This window comes from Balaenoptera physalus, assembly GCF_965194825.1.
Source record: "Balaenoptera physalus genome assembly, chromosome: 6".
Taxonomy (NCBI): domain Eukaryota; kingdom Metazoa; phylum Chordata; class Mammalia; order Artiodactyla; family Balaenopteridae; genus Balaenoptera; species Balaenoptera physalus.
This window is the reverse complement of record NC_138885.1, coordinates 60,360,601-60,381,650: the sequence shown is the minus strand read 5'-3', so window position 1 is coordinate 60,381,650 and position 21,050 is coordinate 60,360,601. Positions and strand designations below refer to the sequence as shown.

General features: G+C 34.8%; 1 long non-coding RNA gene across 1 annotated transcript in view; it reads right to left on the bottom strand.

Moving 5' to 3' along the window:
* LOC309662482 overlaps positions 1 to 21,050 on the bottom strand; it is a 437,456-nt gene that overhangs the window by 163,981 nt on the left and 252,425 nt on the right. The gene's annotated exons all lie outside the window — the stretch shown is intronic.

Here is a 21,050-nt window from a genome sequence, read left to right as displayed (position 1 = left end):
CTCAATTAAGTTTCTGGAGATTGTTTTATTTAATTACAAAGGCAGTTTACTAGATAAACTACTTGCTGATTGAGTTTCTAGACTCAAGCCTGCTGAACAAAGCCAAATGAGTCATCAGTTAAAAACTTCGGTGATTCAGATGCCAAGACCTTTGTGACGGGTACATACTCTAAGCCATATACTTCTGCATTTTGAACTTTTAAAAACATGAACATCCCTTATCTAATGTTATCTTTTTTTTCTACATTGGGGATCAGCAGACCTTCGTCCTAGTCCTGACTCTGCTTTACACAGCTCTTGTCATCTTGGACAAAGTCACCCTCTAGATGACACTTCAGTTTCCATATTTGTGAATTGAGAGGTCTGACTTAGATTTCCTCTAAGCTCCAGTCACTGTAGAGTAGTATTTTTAAACGGGATTAGTGAGTTGTAGTGTGTAGATTTAACACACACACATACACAAAGACAGTGAGGGTAGACTAGAAGAGAGAACCTCCTGTGAGTATTAGTTAACAGTAAGAATATATATTGTTTGTGAAACTTTGTTTCAGATATAAGTGAACATGTATACTCAGCCACAGAGTAAAACATAGTTTGCACTGTGGGTCATGGTCAAAAACTGTGAGAACTTCTCTAGAATCTTACCCATCTTTCCCACTCTGTTTATAATGGTTGGTTTGCAAATGAAAACTTAAATAACACCTGTTCCCATTACAGAATTTTAATTGTCACAGCCTTAAAAAACACCATGTCCCCAAACAGTAAGCCCCAAAACAAACCCAACACAAACCAGGATAATTCATGCCTGGAATATGTATGATATAGGGTTTTTTGATTATCCTAAATGTAGTCATGGAAAAGCAGAATGTGTTCAAGGCACTAAATAGTATTTTGCCCTGTTAAGGTGAGGTGCATTTTTAAGTATTTGCTGCATCCTAAAAGTCTGATTAGTGGTTAAATTTTAATGTTGGCTTTGCTGCACCCTGTTCCTTTCAGAATAATGAGTCTGATCCTTGCCATCTGAGATTTGCATATTAAATCAAGATGGTTAATAATTGTTGAGCCTCAGTAGATAGTAATTAATGTAGTCTTCTTAAAGTATTCAAATTGGCGTTTTATTTCTAAGCTATAAAATAGATTTTAGCACTGTTGGTCTTGGAAAACTTCAATTAGGAAAAATTGTTTTAATATAGCCATTTGTATGCAGACCATTTGAACCAAGGTCTGTATGTACTATAATTTTTGGCATCTTATTAAAATATTACCTCTGGATTCATGGGTATAGTCCTTGAGATTTTCTTATAAGTGAAACTGATATTTTGCTGTACCTTGAACTTCCTCTCAAATGGCACCTAAGATCTAGTTGCTCTGTGCTTCATTCTTCTCTTTGGAAAAATAATATTAATTATGGTATTAAAGTTGTTCAATTATGAGATTGGTTTTATAGCCCTCTGCATTTCATAAGGACTGTGCTTTTTGAGGAAACCAACCTGTGTGGTAACATGTCAAACACTAAGATAATTTTTAAAAGTTAGGAATAATTATGAAAAATTAAATAAAGTTTGATAAATGTAAAAGAACAGAAGCATGTAAAATGTGTTTCAATGTTGTATATGATGTTATTAAGAGTAATTTCATTCAGAGTTAATCAGTTTATGAATCAAATTAATATCATTGAACCGGATAGGTATTCAATATTGCTTTCGTGTCATTTGGAAGTAGATTCAGCTGCTAATAATACCGACCTGAACACAGTAGCTCAAACTTTCAAGTTGTTATGCTTTCACTTAATGGAAGGCCAAGATAGACATCCAGGACTGGTCCAGTGGCTGCGCAAAATCAGTGGGTACCCACCCAGATCCTTCTTCCTGCTCTGTTACTTCTGACTTCCACCCAGAAGTTCACATTATAGTCCAGGATGGTTGTTGGAGTGCTAATATCCAAATTCAAGGCAACAGAAAGAAGGGAAGACTCAACTTCTCCCTTTCCAGGCATCTGCAAGGAAGTTCCATTAACATTTCTTACCTTTATTTAGTCAAAACTAGTCACACCCCTACCTATGAGGAAAACTGAGTAAATATGGTTTTTCAGTTGGGCCGATAACTCAGGATTCTCATGGAAAGAAAAAAAGTGAGAATGGATATTAGAACACATACATTTCCTCTTTTGTTTCAAATAATGGACCCATTTTTGGTTTTTTATTTTTTCAAAAAGCAGTCTCACTATCAAGTAATACTGAAGGGTTTATGAAATAATCATTTATAGACACTGTGCTCTTTATTCAGAACAAGTTAAACATATTCTGGTAGTATTACTAGTTCAGAAAAGCTATTTAAATTAACTTTTTAGACCAGAAAAGAACTTAAAGATCACCATCTAAATTCTGTGTTTTCTAGGTGGGATAACTGATGCCAGGGTAAGCTGAGTGACCTACTCAGGGTCTCATAAGTGACAAGAGTAAGAGCCAAGACAGAAATATAGGTTTCTTAAGGTTCCTACTAGTACTCTTCCTACTACATGATGGCATAAAAATTGCTGAAAAGATTCCCTTAGAAGGGGAATGCCTGTCACCACTACTCTGCTGCTAGCAAGTTCTGGTTCGTATCATCTATTCCTGGGTTTAGGGCTACCAAGTACTCCATAGACGTCTCATCATTTCCTTAACTTGCTCTGCATGTTTTGATGCATCAATGCCCTGGTTCATTTTGTTCCCTCTGCCTGATTAATCATGATAATAACAGCAATCATCATAGGCATTTATTAAGGTCTTAGTGTTTCAGATACAGTTCTGAAGAGTTTATATTTGTTGATTCATTTAATTCTCCATCATCCTTTTCATACTCATCTTGCAGATGAGTAAGTTGAAATGCCCAATTAAGTAATTTGACCAAGGTGACATAGCTTCTAAGTCTTGAAGTCAGGATTAAAAAGAAGGTATCCTGGCTCAGACAGTCCAGCCTTGAGAAATACACATTCAGCCATGTACTTCTGCAGAATTCTGACTTATCTTTCCTGTACTAGCTCAAACCCACTTCTACTTCCTTGTGTTTCTAAAGTACTTTTGAAATACTTCCATTCAAGTAATTATATCATTCCCTTGTATTATGGTAATTTGCATATAAGTCTTAAAGGCTATTAACCTATTAAGAGTAGAAATTTTCCTGGTCAGTGTCAAATAGTTCTTTGTGCTGGTGACTCCAAAGTTACTATTTCCAACCCAGGTTCATGGATTGAGTTCTAGAACAACATGGCTAACTATATATTGGACCTGTATACTTTATGTCTCCAGGCATCTCAGACGCATCATGACCAAAACAGGAACCATCATTTTTCCTCCCTTGTTTAAGCCTCATCCTCCTAGTTTTCCTACCATAAGAAATTATGAAAGCATTTCTTGGTTGACCAAGTCAGATACCTGAAAGTAATCCTTGATTCTCATCTCTTTCCTAGGGTCCCACATTCCAGTGTCAATTCTAACTTTTCATTATCTCTCAAATATGACCACACCTCTACATCATGATATGCTACAGTTTCACATTCATTTGCTAGCTGATCTCTGTGTCGTAAATTCACCCTCTGCACAGTGGGAGACCTGAGCTTTATAAAATACAGATTTGATCATTTTCCTGCTTAAATCAATTCACAGTCATTGCATCTACCTTCTTCTCCAGCCCCCTTTCTCTCCACTTTATTTTTTCAAGGACATAGTTCCTTTAAATATAATGGAAATGGTGAATATTTCCCAAGTGAATTAGTGTCAGTGTCTAGGGTCTATAGCTCTGCACAGATATTCTCTATAGAGAGTACTACAAAAGGAGTACCAAAGGTTGGACCAAAGCTAATGACAATGTAATGATTATAAATGAAAACGGTGGAGCCTTTGGATTTATTGACAGCCTACAGTACCCTTCAGGAGACAGAGAACTAAAAACAGCCATCTGCTTGGGGTGTTTACAATGTAAACAGCAAGTAGATAATGTAAAAATCAATTAGAGCCAAATTAGCAAGTAAGTTCCTAAGAACCCTGGTCAGGGCTAAATCAGAGAGGCCTACAGATGAAATTGTGGTTTAAGCGTAGGTTTCTCAACTCAGCAAGGTTGACATTTGGGCCATATAATTCTTTGCTGTAGGAGGCTTTCCTGTTAGCAGCCTTCCTAGATCTTCCTACCAGATGTCCATAACAAACACTCCTCCCTCTTATTGAGTTAGGAGTTAATCATAAAAACTGTACTTCTAAAGCAGAAACTGACACACCATTGTAAAGCAATTATATTCCAATAAAGATGTTTAAAAAAAACTGTACTTCTTTTGGTGGAGACAGTACAAATATAATTTGGTGAATGTTTGCCTAAAGGTGTGTTGTTTATTCAAAGTTGAAGCAAAGTATAAATGAGCCTCTGGGTGGTGTTGGCTCTTCTGCCATATTGTACATGATGAACAACATCTGGTGTCCTTTATATTGACAGTAAAGTAATTGTCATGAAATTGTTTTCTTATTTTAGGATTCTGTTCAAACAGAATGATTAGAGGATTTTTGTGTTTTTGTTTGCATTCATTATTCTTCAGTTCTCTTGCATTCTAAAAGTTAGTGGCTCTCTAACAGATGAGGCGGAGAGAATCCTCGACTATTGAAGCACTGAAATCATACATTAATTCTGAAAAGGCCCTACAAATTCTTGCTGACTTTTTAAATAGCTCATTGTGTGAAGCCTACGTATTTCCTGTTTATGGTTTTCAATTTCTCTTTACAGTAGGATTATGCTGTTTGAAAGAAGAGTAGAAAGTATTATTGAAGTACTCCACTGCTTTAAAGAACTTATTGAATGAAAAAAATGAGTGAAAATGTTATTCATTAAATGCCAAGGCTGTTTTTAAAAGGGACAACATTACTTAGGAACACATGGGGAAAAAAATCCATTAGAAGTGAATGATTTTTACAACAGTTTTCATGACTGTATTTTGAAATGGATTCTACCTGTTGAAGAATTTGATTCTTGTATATGAATACTGCTAAATACTCTTCCAGAATGGGAATAATTGGAATCATGTGTAGTCAAAGAAGAGAATAAAAATTCACGACATTGCTCTTGTTTGTCAGTAGGCAACATTTTAAAAAGTTGTAGATCAAGAGATACAACTTAGTCCTGAAAAATACAAAAGCAAGTTATGTCATGAAAGATAACAACTCTGAGCCTTGCTGTTTCTAACTTTATATACATATGTGTTCAGTATCCCAGCTTGTAAGGCTAATATTGACCATGTTTTCTCATTAATGAATGTTCAGTGGACAAAAGAATGAAATAAGTGGATGTGACCACTATGGCAGATATGTTACAGTGGAAATGGAACATAGACTCTAACTGCAAGAAATTTTATGAGAAAATTCTGCAAAACAAGGAGCTGTTAATGAAAGCCAAATCATCAGATATTCAGGAAAGATATATATATAGTTTAGATACTGATAATTTATTTCCGATAAACAATGAATGAAGTTTTAGAATAAGTATGCTCTGTGTATATGTTTTATTTATCTCAAAATGTGCATAGGCAATTAGAAATAATTTAAATTTAACTGAATGTTGTGATTTTTTTATTTCCTAACTTTGAGAACCCTATCTGAGAGTTGAGTAGGGAAGAATTGCCCTGTTGAGAGAACCACTAATTTAGGCCAAGATCAAATAATATAGCATTCTTATGATTATTTAAATTACTTGATTATTAGTCTTTATATTTCTCATAATCACAATATTCCTGTATGTCCCAGACTTTCCTGAGGATGAAAAACTACAAATATTTTATTTTGAAATGTATTAAAAATGTAACTTTAAAAGAAAATTTAATTTTGAAGTATTTTAATCACTTAGCAAAACTGCCCTGTCTAAAATTAGCCTGTTCTTATCATAACCTAGTTTCCACACAGTGAGTAAGAAGTAATTTTCCCTTATTAAACAAGAATATTGGTTGACAGCAAGAGAAATAAGCGTTGGCTATCTCAAGCCAAAGGGAGATTTATTGAAAGATTCTGGATCCTCACACAGTCACTGGAAGGCTTTGGGTATCTGGATGAGCTGGCTGGGGAAATGAGCAGACCAGTGGGAGGGCTAGAGGCTGTCTGGCAGACTCATCTGGCCAGGACGGAACTGCTGGATGATTCTGCTGGAATTGGACTCTACTGTAGTTGCACAAAGACTCCAGCACAAAGGAATTCCAACTAGACCTTCCTTCATTTTGGCTTCACTCATTCCAGGACCCAAGTAAAGGGAAAGTTAATCCATTTGGATTAGCTTAGGAGATGCGGCCTTGCCATACTAACAAGAGTAGAAAAAAAAAAGAGTAGAAAGGAAGGATAATTCACCTTAGATTTCCACAGCAAGAGGTAGGGCTCGAGTTCCATCACCACTACTCCCAAGGGGAGATCCTTGTTCACCCCAGTTAAGAAGGAAGATTGGCTGCTGGATATAAATATAAATATATATACATGTACACACATATGCATAGACACACCTATAATTTGCTTTGGGGTTTAAAAATGAAGCAGATTAATATCTGATTATGCAAGATTGATCAGGTATGTGCAATCAGACATTGAGTGACTGAATGGTTAGAATGGATATACCTTATATACTTGAAGCAAAGGAAGGCATTTTACCTCAAGTAGTATAACGATTAAATAAAGTATCATTTTACATTTGAGTTTAAGTCATCTGGTGGCAATGGATGTCCCTCCTCCCCAAGGTAATAGATAATTTGTGGTGCTTTTCTAATTTGTGAATTTATCATTCTATAATTCAGAGAATTCCCAAGTGATTTATACCCAACTATGCCTACTCTCTAATTTGATAAGTGAACTATGAAGTAGTATATTATGAAGAGATAACATAAGTGTGAAAGGTAATGCACTAAAAGTAAGCTATATTAAAAAGAAGCAGTTAAAGTTGAGGGCATGGCATTTTGTCTTTTTTATCATTGAATTCCCAGATCTTATGCGGTATCTGACATAAAGTGGTTATTCATACTCTATATTGGTGCTCCAAAAAAAGAAAAAGAAATAAAAGGAGAAAAAATTGTCATTATTTCCAGAAGATATGATCATCTATTCAGAAAATATAATTGACAAACTATTTGAAATGAAAATTAAAGATCACAGGATATAAAGTCCAATCAGTAGCAATTACCAACTAGAATTTATGTGTTTTTAAAATAGGACCTCATTTACAATAGCAACATAAAACTATACAGTGTCTAGAATTAATTCATTAATTTAAGTAGTGATATACAAATCCTTATGTAGAAAAATTTAAACTCTAATAAGGGACATATAAAATTATCTAACCTCTTCAGATGGGAAGACAAATATTATAAAGGTATAAATCCTTCATAAATTATTCAATGTGTCAATTGGCTTTTTGGAGAAATTGATAAAGTAAAAGACTAAACGATCATGTATAGGTAAGTTAACCTCAAGTAGAGAGAAAAGGAGAGGACATGTCTCAATATGGATGAAAACATACTATAAGAAATCTTTGTGGGAGGAGAGGTGAAGAAGCCTATATGAAGCAAGACTTTCAGAACATTAAAATAAGGCCAATTAAAGATACCTGTTCAATGAAGAAAAGATACCACTGAAAAAGTTAATGATAGAATAAAAGATACTTGCAATTCTGAAACTGAGGTATTACAGTCTAGTATATACGGGAACACCTGCTAATCAACCAATAAAAGACAACAATCATAATAGAAAAATTGGAAAAAGGATAAGAACAAAGAATTCATGTAAGAAACCCAGAAAGTGAGTAGGCATACAAAGAGATGCTCAACATCATTATAGACCAGAGCCATGCTAACTCAGTTTAAAAAGTGATAGGTTTTTCATCTCTTAGCCTGATAAAAGTTAAAAAACTGAATAATGCCATATGTTGGTGTGGATGTAGAGACGTAGAACCTTCTCTGGTGGGAGAATAGAAAAGTGCAGCCATTCTGGAGAGGAACTTGGCATTACTTAGTCCAATTAAGTATGTATGTACCCTAGGACCCAAAAATTATGCTCCCTACCTCGGGAGCATTGCCAAAGAATTCTTACACAACTCCATAAAGGGACACATACAAAGTTGTTCATGACAATGTTATTTTGTGGTGGTGAGAGAAGTGAGTTTACTGAGGAAATAATAAAGTTTAAGCTAGGAGGAGCTTTAGCAATGTTTTCACATGTTACCTATTTTGGTAAGATTTACAAAAGTAAGATATTTTAACTATCAATATTACCATGATTTTCCCTCCTATCAAGTAGTGTTGGAGTAGCCATGACCATATCTGGTTTGTAGCAAAGAGGAGTTGAGTTGGAGATACATTTCATTTGAGTTTATTTATGGGGTTTACAGTTACTTCCATGTATATTTATCACACACACTCTTATAAAAACACTAAATATATAGAATAGGTGCCATGTTCAGCTCTTTAATCTTGCCAGAGAAGCTTCCCAGTAACTGAAATCGTGATTACTTTGGTATTTTTCAACAGTTACACGTTTTGGTTTTTTTTTTTTACTGGTCACATTTCATAGATGGCATATTTTAAACACAGATGCCAACTTGGAATTTTCTTTTATTTACTCTGCCTAATATAAAGCTTTCCCAACTACATGAAATAGATACAATGAAAAATATATATTGCAAAATATATCCTTAATATATATTGCAAAATATATCCTTAATATATATTTTGGGTTTCTTGAGAAACCCAATTACAAATGAGGTACAAGATATTTATCCACAAACACAATAAAGCTCAAATATGACAGTTTAATTGCAATTTAGATAGATATATAAGAATAAGTTAAAAATTACACATTAAATATATATAATATAGGTATATATATGAAAGGCACTTTCTTTTTCATCTTTAACTTTTTGTATTACAGTACTGAGAGAAAATTTAGATATAAAATTAGTGGAATATGAAACAAAAATTGTAAAAAGCAAGGAAATCATTATATTAACATTGAACAATGAAATATAGCAAAGCATTTTGTCATATCAGAAGCAAAAGTAAGAAACAGTATTTCACTAAAAGGAAGAGGTGAATTTCTAATAGAAGTATTAAATAGGCTCTTGGATTGTTTGATAATCCAGTTAAAGACAAGTGAATCATATAAATATGTTGGGGGAAAAATACTTAAATTTCTTGCCGGTTGGCCATGAAATACCCAAACACATGAGATAACATGATATTCATTGTGTATCACTACATTGAGGACATTGATGACAAAGTGGTTAATGAGTGTTGTCAATTCAGAGTATATAAAATTAGCCGTTGAACAAGGACACTCAAATGCTCTGGTATCTTAGAGCTCATGTATGAAAGGAACTTGATGGAGGTTTTCCCAAATTTAACAGTAATACTAAAAATGTACATGCCATTACCAAGACACATTCCAATTAGTTATACTAAAGGAAAGACTAAATTGCCTCTATTTCCCTCATTACAAAATTGTTACCCTGTGTAGAGATGGTCAATGAAAATGAAGCCAAAAATGGAGGAAAAGTATTAAAAAAGGTGTACTAGGGAGTTAATTCATTAAATTTTGGAATTTATGGTGTTTGTGGTATTGGTTAGTTTTTTCTAAATGGAAATACATTTAATTTCTGTATCTAATTTGTATTTGTAATTTGCATTTTTTCCCTCAATCCTCCTGCTAAAAAATTGTATAGGCTACAGGCTTAAATAACCTGGATCTGTCTCTGGGTCCCCAGAGAGGTAGGGGGGGCCCTAGATGGCACCCAGGTGTTCTCACTAAGAGAGCAGATAGGTAAAATGTCTGATAATATACATTGGAATATTAGAAGTAGTTAGAAGCACATATTAGATGTACTTATTGTAACACGGATGGATCTTATAATCATAGTGCTTAGTTTAAAGAAAATAGAAACGGAATAAGGTGTATAACACAAAATTTATAAAAATTTAAGATACATGCATCCAAGGTAATATTCAATTTTTAAGAAAACATAACACAAAGATGCACAGTAAACCCATTAGGATGGTTGCGTATGGATGAGAATAGGAATGGGAAGGGGCTGGAGTAAACAGGACTGGCATACCGGGCTGAAAAAAGAAAAAAATAATAATAAAGAGAGGCTTTGCATGGCCAGTGGTGATGATGGGCATGATCTGGGGAGATGAACTCTCCAAACCTGAGGTTAAAACAAAAAATCTATGGAATGCAGTGATGGTTGATATTATCCACAATACAGCTAAATTATGATTTAATCTTTACAAGCTTTGTGCAAACTTTTAAAAAATTTAAATTAGAATAGCCTGAGATTAGATAAATCCAGGAATAGAATCTAAAGAGCTTATGAAGTTATACATTTCAGAGTCCATGGAAGGACAAAACCAGAGATGATTTTTATTGTTTAGAAAAGCTGAGTGTGGAGAAGACGATCAGGCTAGGGACAAACTTAAAAAAAGACAAAGACAGCTCCTGGACCATAGCAGGCACTTAACAATCTTACGAATAAAGAGTGCCAAGGCAGAGGACCTATCGGGGATACAAGTCATAGTACAGACCACCCAACCTCTACTCATCTTCCCTCCTTGACCAAAATCTTCCTTCCAGAGTCCGGGTCAGGTACCTTTTCCATATATTCTCATTACTTTCATATGATAGGTGGATTGCAATTGTTTGCTTTCCCATATTCCCCAGTAGACTGTAGGTCCCAGAGGACAAGGACCAAGGCCGCCTATTTTGTATTTGTGTCCCCAGAACCTGGCATTGTGTCTGACACTTAGTAATCAGTTTAAAAATATTTGTTGAACAGTAAGTAAAATGGAATGGACATATTAAAGGAATATTAACATCATATGATTTCACACATGTAACAATTATTATTTGTATAACCTATTGGGAGGTGATCTTAAAATCAGGATTACCTTCAGTTTGTCTTAATAATTTGAACAATAAGGAATTCAGGTCTTCTTGAATTGGTCAAGAAGACCAATATTTAGGTCTTCTTGCTTTAGTCTTTTGTAGCTTAATAAAGAAAAATCCCCAAAGCACATCCTGTTAATTCTGCTGACAGTTTATTGTGATGACATTTAAAAATAAATTTTAATACAAATAATAATGTTGAAAATAATTTAACTGATGGCTGGTCATTTAAGATTCATTTTCTAATTTTCAGTTATTGAAGGCTCTTTCAAAATAAGGCTACTTTGAAAATAGTAGTATTTATACAACAGTATACACTTAAGGGGCTTCATGGACAGTGTTTTCTACACAACAGAGAAAAAAATTCCATCTTCTTTTTTTGAAACCTGAGAACAATTACCTTAATAATAAAACTCAAATGTTACAGGCTGAAATAAGTAAAAATTAAATAAGATTAAAGGAAATCTAGTTTGTATATATAATGATGGATTCAAGAAAATATATAAACTGGAATTCATTCATGCATTTTATTCTACATAGCCTTAAAATCCATGATATAGAACTATTATTGCTTTGTATAGTCATTCATTTTTGTAGAGTCAGTTTTTCCTTTTATATACACAGAAACATACCCATTCCGATGTTCTTCATTTCTCTCTGTATTTCCACTCTTCTTCCCTTAGGATCTTTTCCTTCTGCCTAGAAACTTCCTTTAATGTTTAATGTATATTTTCGTATGGTGATGAATTCTCTCAGTTTGTGTTTTCTGAAAAAAGGTTTTAAATTTCGCATTCATCTTTTTAAACTTTGCATGAAGTTCAATATACTTACAGAAAAATACATATATCCTAAATATATAGTTCCATGAATTCCTCCAAACTAAACAAACCATTCAACCAGCAATGGGGTAAAAACACAGAACTGCTCACTCTAGAAGGATATTTTTTATACCTTCTAATGTTCTGGATTGTCAGTGACCACGAGACTACAAAACCAAGTGGCAGGTCTACTTTGTTCTAAGCACAATTACAGGCTAAGGATACACTGCTCTCTAGGATCACATAATCTTAGAGATTCCTAGAGACACCTAATTCTAACAATCAGTCAAGTGAAGCTGTATATTTATGGGCTATAGTTCAATGATGACACATATTAGTTCATCTAACCCATCTTGTAAGGGAAGGCTCCTTAGTACCGGCTAGACATGAGGAATGACTAGGATATGCACAGGATAAATCCACAATGAAGATAGGCAATTAAATGATAAAGTGTACTATATTTAGTGACTACTGACGACATTGTAAGAAATTATATAAAGTTAAAAGCAAATTGAGGAAATAGAGGATTGCATATAGATTCATAAAGGCTGTCTTAATTCTAGTCTCCTTACTGCCTACTTAAGTGAAAAAATTTTGGTTAATTTTTAAATTTCAGGTAACGAAACAAATAATATGGCCATCACCTAAATCCCTAAACATAATGGATTACAACCACTGGTTTTACTGAACCGGGATATGGCAAAGGGTAAGATAAAGCATCAGAGGTAGAACAATTGACAATTTGAAAATTTGTACAGTTTTCAAAAATGATAAACTGATACTCAGGAAGTGTTAGAGGGTCTGCCCAAATTAGAGCTAAAATTATGGATTTATTTTGATCAAAATTAGACAGATATATCAAGACAGCAAATTAAAAGATTAGTCAAGGGGTTTTATAGACCTTTTATTGCATATTAAATGCAATGCCAAGCAGTATTTGAATATAACCCATGGTGCTTCCAGCCTGCACCTGAAGCTGGGAATCTTCAGTTATCTGAGGTCCCAGGCTGGAAGACTCCCTGGGATGCCATTTAAGCAAGGTGTAGGATTTCCAAAGAGTAGGAATGTCATTATGATTAAATCTTACGAATTTAAGATTTAAGTTCTGCCTATGTTTATTTTGGTACTGCTGTGCAGCCATAACGTCTGTCTTTCAGCAAAGCACACAGTAGCTGTGGTACACCTAGACAAATAATGATCAAGACAGTTAGTCTTATATGCTCCCATAAAAAGGAAAATATTACAAAGGAATGCCTTGTAAGGATCTTAGGTCCTTTTTGGTAACTTCTAGGATGTCTCAAAAGTAAGATAAGCATATATCGAAGTTTGCCCAGAACAGTCCCAATTTATGTCTTGGTGTCTGATGTGATGTAGCATTTATTCTTGACAAAAAATCTTTCTTCGCAACATAAATGCCATGGTCATCCTGCCAAGAATGGAACAAAATTTGTACAGCCAGGGCATATCTGTCTATTGCCTTCCTCCAGTGATGTTATCAGGTGTTCACGTATCAGCAAAATGAACGACTATTGCGAGGCCTTCTAATTACAATTCAGGGAGCAGCCAGGAATGGACTCAAACCTGGTTTAGTTACTGTTTTTTTCCCTATACTCTCCAGATTCAGTCCTCCAGCAGCTTTCACTTTCTTATCTAAATAGTAGAGCTACTGGATGATTAACGTACACTTCCTCTTATCTTTGAGAGTTTCAGCTTCATCTTCCTTGTCGTTGACAGATAGGATTTGTATGATCTAGGTATTCCTCTCATGTACTGCAGCTGAGTGTAGGAAGGATCCAGGTGTTTCCTTTGGTGCCAAGATGTAGAGCAGAGCTTCCAGACTCATCTGAAGTTTTGTAGTTCTGATGAAAGAGAGCTTATAACAGTTCATACTGGAACTAAAGGTTGCTTCTCCCATCTCCTGATGATGACTTTCTCTTTTATCATGGGATTTTAGATTTTATGAGTAGAAAAATTGTAAAGGGGATGCCACTGAACATAGGTGAGGGTTTTAAAATGCTATGGTGGCAACAGAGGACTTTGGTTATAAGAAATGGTTAATTAAGTGTATCCCTGACTATTATCAGGTGTTTAGAAGTCAGTAAAATGAGAATTTCTGAGTCAGATAGATTTCCTTCATTGCAGTGTTACCCCACAGTTTCTAAAGTAATACAGAAACCAAAAGAGAGCCTTTTATAGCTTAACTGCATAATCATGACAGACATATAATAATACATTAATTTAACAACTTAAAAAATACTTGGTATGCTTAACACTACCGAGTGAGCTAAATTACCCTTATTCTAAAAGAAAACACACATGAATCCCTTATAGATGAACTTTTTAGCCTACTTAGGCATAATGATCTCAAGTATAATTAGGACTCAGACATTGTGACTCCAGTCTAGTTCTATGTTTATAAGTTGTAAGCTTATTCCTTACCCAAGAGGGCACATTTATAAAAATTACCCTCCCAAGCATAATAACTTAAAAATTGTTCAGCATTTCTAATGGATCTCCTGTTTATCAAAGTGATGCTATTTTTTACTATGCAAATTATTTTTATGTATTAATTATAACCCATTTTAATTAAGGTAGCTCAGTTTTGTAGGTCTATTATCACTTAGGTACATTCTAAATAATGGCAATGTATTTACTTGATAAAATAAAATTACTGATACATTGTTAACTTTACATAATATTAGTGTAATTTTATACCTGTGATGTCTCTTTTTTTTTAAATGAACTTTTTATCTTGGAATTGTTTTAGATTTATGGAAAAATTATGCAGGTAGTACAGAGAGTTCCCATGTACTCCATACCCAGTTTCCCCTATTAATAACAATTTACATTTTTATGGTATATATGTTGCAATTAATGAAACCATAATGATACATTATTATTATTAAGTAATAATACTTTACTCAGATTGCCCTAGGTTTTCCCCACTGTCTTTTTTTCTCATCCAAGATCCTGCCCAGGATACCAGGATTACATTTAGCCATCGTGTCTCCTTAGACATCTATAGGCTGTCACAGTTCCTCAGACTTTCCTTGTTTTTGATAACTTTGATGATTTGAAGGAGTACTGGTCAGGTATTTTGTAGAATGTCCCTGACTTGGGGTTTTCTGATGTTTTTCTCATGATTAGGATCAAAGTTTTGAATTTTGGGGAGGACGACTATACAAGTAAAGCACCATTCTCATCATATATCAAGAGAACATATCATCAACATGAGTTATCACTGTTGATGTGAGGTATGATTTATTTTAAATTGCCCTTTAAAATGCTTGTATATGGATTCCCTGGTGCCTTGAGAAGGCTTTAAAAATGAATGGTACTCCAGCTAAAATTTTACCTGTGAGAAAATATCACTATCTGTTTCCAGACAAGTGACATTTTCAAAGCAATTTTTCATTTGACAACAGTGAGATCAATATAACATCCTATTTTACTTATTTTTACATTTGTCCACTGTCTTAAATAATTTAGATTTGACCAAAGTTGATTCAGATTTTGGCAGAACTTCAAAATGGTTTATTGGACCTATTTTAATTTTATATAAATTCAAGTTAGCTATAGGTAAGAGACTCAGTGATGGAATATAAAACAGAGCCTGAGTTTAGTTTATTATAGAATTATAAACATGTAATTATTCTTCTGCTCCTTGAAATGAGGAAATATCATATCTTTAATTGTCTAATCACAAAGAAATCAGAAATTCAAATATTACCTGATTTCTACAAGAAATGTTGAAACTTGTCAAATGAAACTAGCTGCTAAAGTAATTCCATAGGAAATATTTTAAGAGAATAATTCTATTTTTAAATATATATTACATGGGTAAGACAAAGTATGCTGATAATCATTACAAAAGCCCATTTCTTATTACAAAGTTATTTGGACATGATATACACATATCCTACCTGAACCACAATAGAGTTGACACTCTGGCATTAATAAATCAGTTGGGAACTGCCATTTAGAGTTCCAGTATTAGGCACCTGCTGTGGGGCTAAGGTAACAGAGGCCACTGAGACCTTTACCAGAATAAGATAATGGGCACAGACCACATTTTTTCCCTTTTCCACATTTAAGTAAAAACTGGTGTTGGGGTTCACTTCACTGATTTCTGGGAGATTCTCAGTTAGGACTGTACACATCTAAGGGAACCCACACCCATCTCACTCTCAGAGATTATCCGTATGTGAGGGGCTTCATAGGACCCTGAGGACTAAAGGAATCCCCCAAAGCAGCTTTGTCATGGCTGCTGCTGATACATGACTACAAGAATACAATTTTTGGGGCTTCCCTGGTGGCTCAGTGATTAAGAATCTGCCTGCCAATGCAGGGGACACGGGTTCGAGCCCTGGTACGGGAAGATCCCACATGCCACGGAGCAACTAAGCCCGTGCACCACAACTTCTGAGCCTATGCTCTAGAGCCCGTGAGCCACAACTACTGAGCCCGCGTGCCACAACTACTGAAGCCCATACGCCTAGAGCCTGTGCTCTGCAACAAGAAAAGCCACCGCAATGACAAGCCTGCTCACCGCAAAGAAGAGTAGCCCCCGCTCGCCACAACTAGAGAAAGCCTGCACGCAGCAACGAAGACCCAACGCAGCCAAAAATAAATAAATAAACAAAATAATTAAAAAAAAAAAAAAAGAATACAATTTTTGGAACAGTATGTTCAGAGCCATAGAAGGTACCCAGAGTCCCTAAAACTCTCTAGAGACTGTGATATTTCTTTGTTTGAATGAAAGGATCATTCCTGTACTCTGTTCAGAGACTCCATTAATGATACTTAAATGCTTCTCAGAAGGTGAACCAAGTGGTAGAATTCACTTCCTTTTGAGCCTGTACAGAAATACCACTTCAATTAAAAAAAAGAAAAAAAATCTTAATGATAGTTCTTGAACCACATAATTTCGTCTAAATAAAAAATTATCTCACAAATGTTGATATAAAGTTCAAGGCAACAAAGGCAAAATAATGGGAATTTACTTAAACAAAGGAAACTCAGTGGCAATCTAAATCTCTGAGCAATGAAGATTCATTCTAGGGATATTTGTGGTGTTTAACATTATGTTTTACAAAGTAACTGGTTCTATTGTAAATGCTTCAGTGTCTTTTAGGCTCAGATAGGTTGCATAACTTGGATATACAAGATCACATAGCTAGTAACTATTAAACCCAGGATTCAAACTCTAGGATTTCTGGCTCTTGAACTTGCACTTGAATCATGTCTCTAAATCAAATCTCTGCTTGTGTTATACATATATGTGAACTATGTTTCTTGTTTAAAAGGCTAATAAATTTCTATAAATTGAAATATCCTCAAGTTTATTGTAATTAGTAGATCTTAATTACAAATGTATGATGTAAATGACCAAAGCAAGGAATTCAAATGGAAAGATGAGACAAGTTAATAATATTAACGGCACCATTTACGGTTACTATGTGTAAAACTCCCCTAAACACTTTATATACACTTAACCATGCCAACCCTAACCACTCTTGGAGGCAGTGATTATTAACCCCATTTTCAAACTAGGAAACTGAGGCTTAGAGAACTTGTCATCTGTAAAGCGTCAATAGCTATAAAATGTGGAACATGGATTGTGATGGGAAAGGTCAAGATGATGACTGATCTGTGAGTTACTGAAACCAGTTTGAGTTTTTCTGTGTTGAATACAAGTGCACTTCATGATATATATTATGAAGGATTTTGTCCATTTTACATTTTTGGAAATTGAGCCATATTTTCAATGTCTTGCAGAAACTCAAATTTGAAGAGAAACTGGAGAAACTTATGTAAAGTGAAAAAAATTTTTTTAAAGTGTGTACATTGCTAAATATTTAGCATTCATAAATTAATACATACCTTTAGTTCTTAAGCTGATAAACATGTTTCTTTTAATATCTTTGTCTTCTTTTTTTGCAGTGTTGTCATTTATTCCTAAAAGTTGAACGATCAGCTTTTTTTAATTGAGGAATAATTGACATATAACATTATATTAATTTCAGATGTACAACATAATAATTTGATATTTGGGGTTCCAGGCTTAACAGAGATGAAGTAATATGAGTAATACAACATGAATGATGCTTAAAATGTTGAGAATTAAAAATAAAAATTAATATGGTGAAGAACTTGCTTTGTTTTTTTTTTATTGTCTTGGACTTTGTAGCTGGAAGGGAGCTAAGGGGCCTAGGGTATTTTTGTTAGACCCTCTCCCTTTCCCCCTATTACACTCTCCTTTCCTGTTTAGTTTGTTTATCATCTTCTTTCTCTCTTTCAACCTTTTTCATGTCCTCCTTTTTCCCCCTCATTCCAAATCTTCTTTCTTTAACTGAGCATAATATAGATTCAGAGTTCAAAAAATGTGTTGTTTTTATTGAATGGAATTTATGTTTATCTTTTCAATTTTAAAATGGAGACTTTAAACTTTCATATTTTACATTCCTACTACATACTCTTCAAATAAAACAAAATCTAAAAACTTTTGTGTGCTTTTAATTGCATTTGTTTTCTCTTATTGAATAATAAAACCTGGTCATTAATTTATATGTATTCATCTGATGTTTTTGATTTAGTGCATTTGTTGCTTTAAAAATGGTTCTTAAAAGGGGAGTCACATCAATATTTTATGCTTTTTTAAAGTAGATAAACTTAAACCCTCCCTCAAAAATTTTATTTCAGCATTACTTGGATAAGCCCTGGTAGCTGTAGTTTTTAAGTTATGCAGATGATTCTATTATACACCCACGTTGGGAACCAAAACAGAGTATACCTTCATTCTGACATACATTTTTTGGCAGCAATAGGGAAAAATGACACTTAGCTGCCTTTTTTTTTTTTTTTTTTTGGCTGCATTGGGTCTTTGTTGCTGTGTGCGGGCTCTCTCGCTGCGACGAGAGGGGGCTACTCTTCGTTGTGGTGTGTGAGCTTCTCGTTGAGGCGGCTTCTCTTGTTGTGGAGCACGGGCTCTAGGCGCGCGGTCTTCTGTAGTTGTGGCACGCGGGCTCAGTAGTTGTGGCGCATGGGCTCTAGAGCGCGGGCTCAGTAGTTGTGGCTCCCGGGCTTAGCTGCTCTGCGGCATGTGGGATCTTCCTGGACCAGGGATCGAATCCATGTCCCTTGCATTGGCAGGCGGACTCTTAACCACTGCGCCACCAGGGAAGTCCTTAGCCGCCTTTTTACTGTTACCTAAGTGAAAAGAGCTTTTAAAATAGTAGTATTTAAGAAAAGAGTAGGGAATAAGACTCATTAATTTTATAATATGGGTTCTTGATACTGTTTAACATGATGCCAGTATCCATACCTAGTTATGGAAGAATTGGTGTGAGATTCAATGAAAATTGATACCATTGGAAATCATACATTCAGCACACCAACCATAGGTGGCACCTAATAAAGCTTTAGGTATTCATCTAAGCAAAGAAAGTAGAAGAGACATTCCTTACCCTGTGGGAGTTTGCAGTGTGACACATTGGTCCCTTGAAAGGAAGATATTAATAAAATAAATTTCAGATTGTCTCCAATTTACCCTAAAGAGATAAAAACAATGGATCTAATATATGGATTTTTTTCAAAATCTTCTTTTTCTTATTGGAATTCTAAATTTTCACTAGAATCTACCTTTTTAATTGAACCTCTTTTGTATTTTCAGCCTGATGACTCTTGATTAATTTTCTTCTATCTTTTCTTAATTATTATTTTCTCTTTTCCATTTGCTGCTCCCTCTTTTGGAAGCTCAAATGAGACTGATGTTGGGACTCCCTGGATTATTCTATATCTCCTGAATTTTATTTTGAGCTTTCCTTTGCTCTTTTGCACTACTTTTTAGGGGAATTTTTTGACACAAATCCAAAGTATAGCACTCCATTAATTTTTACATATGTACATACCCATGCGACCATCACACAGATCAACATACAGAACATTTCCACACCTTAGAATGCTCACTTATGCCCCTTCCTGATAAAGTACCCTTGAAAGGTAACTAAAATTCTGGCTTCTAGTTCTTTTCAGCAAACATTCTATTGAAATTTTTATTTTGACCATCATGCCTCTAATTATCAGGAACTTTTGTTGTTTTGATACCTCTTTTTTTTTTTTTGTAGCCTATTCTTTTCTGTAATAGATTCTCTATCCTCTCAGATTTCTCTGGGAATACTAATTTTAAACTCAATATTCCCCTATGTTTGCTTTTTCCTTTCTTCTAGAGTTAGGAGTTTGGTCTGTTCATCTTAGTCCTTCAGTTTTATGTTTGGTAGTCTTTGATTACCAATTTATCCTTAATTATCTATTAATAGTTATAAATGAAAAGCTATGCTGTTGTTGGTCAGGATTTCTTCTGCCTTTATGTAGGCCTGTTTTCCAAACAAATACTGCCTTGAAAGAGAGGGATGACAGCAAGCTCTCTGTATGTGTCTGGCGTGTTGATAGCCTGGCTTCCTTTTAGGATGTATGGGCAAGAAGAAGAGTCCACCTTTCCCCAGTCTCCACTCTGCTTTCAGCTAAAATGGAAATGGACACCCTAGGGGGTCTTATCTCAATTCATTCAGAGATTAACTTTTTGGTTTTAGCCTGGGGATAAATTCTGCTGCTTTATACTTGAATATAGAGGGAGTAGTGGGAAATGTGACCTGCAAGTTGTTAAATCGATAATCCTTGGGTTAGTCAACTTGTTTTCTGACATACTTGCCCTGTGTGCCAACTCTATGACTTCTGTGCTGGGAAGAAGTATTTCTTTCTCTGTTCTGACATTCTCAGATGAGTGTTTTAGGCTGCGTCTTCTGCTCTGATCTCTTCACTGGGGTAACCCCATCTGCTATCTCTTCTTCAGATTTGTGAAAACTGTTTAGTGTCTTTTTTGGTGTTCAGTGATGTCATGAAACTGTTCCCTACTGTGCATCTTTGTTTTCAGTGCAATCGGAATTTGGAGGCCAAGGGGTGGTAAACACATGGGTCAAGACCATTGTCATGAACTGGAAGCTGACATTGCTTTGACTGGAAAGCTGTATGAGATAAAAATAGGTAGATGAGAGAGAGAGAGAGAGAGAGAGAGAGAGAGAGAGAGAAATGCATACATACATAGGTAATAGCTAGAAAATAAGAAGAGTTCAGAATAAATATTTTCATACCTATTATAATTGTAAGAAATCCTAGGTACAAGGATAATACCTTCAGTTTTTATTTTCAGAAGTTAAGTATCTTCTATTATGAGATTAATGGTAGGTTGGCAAAATAGTCATGAGAACACAAAAATATTGTCTTCATGTGCAATATTGTGATCTTAC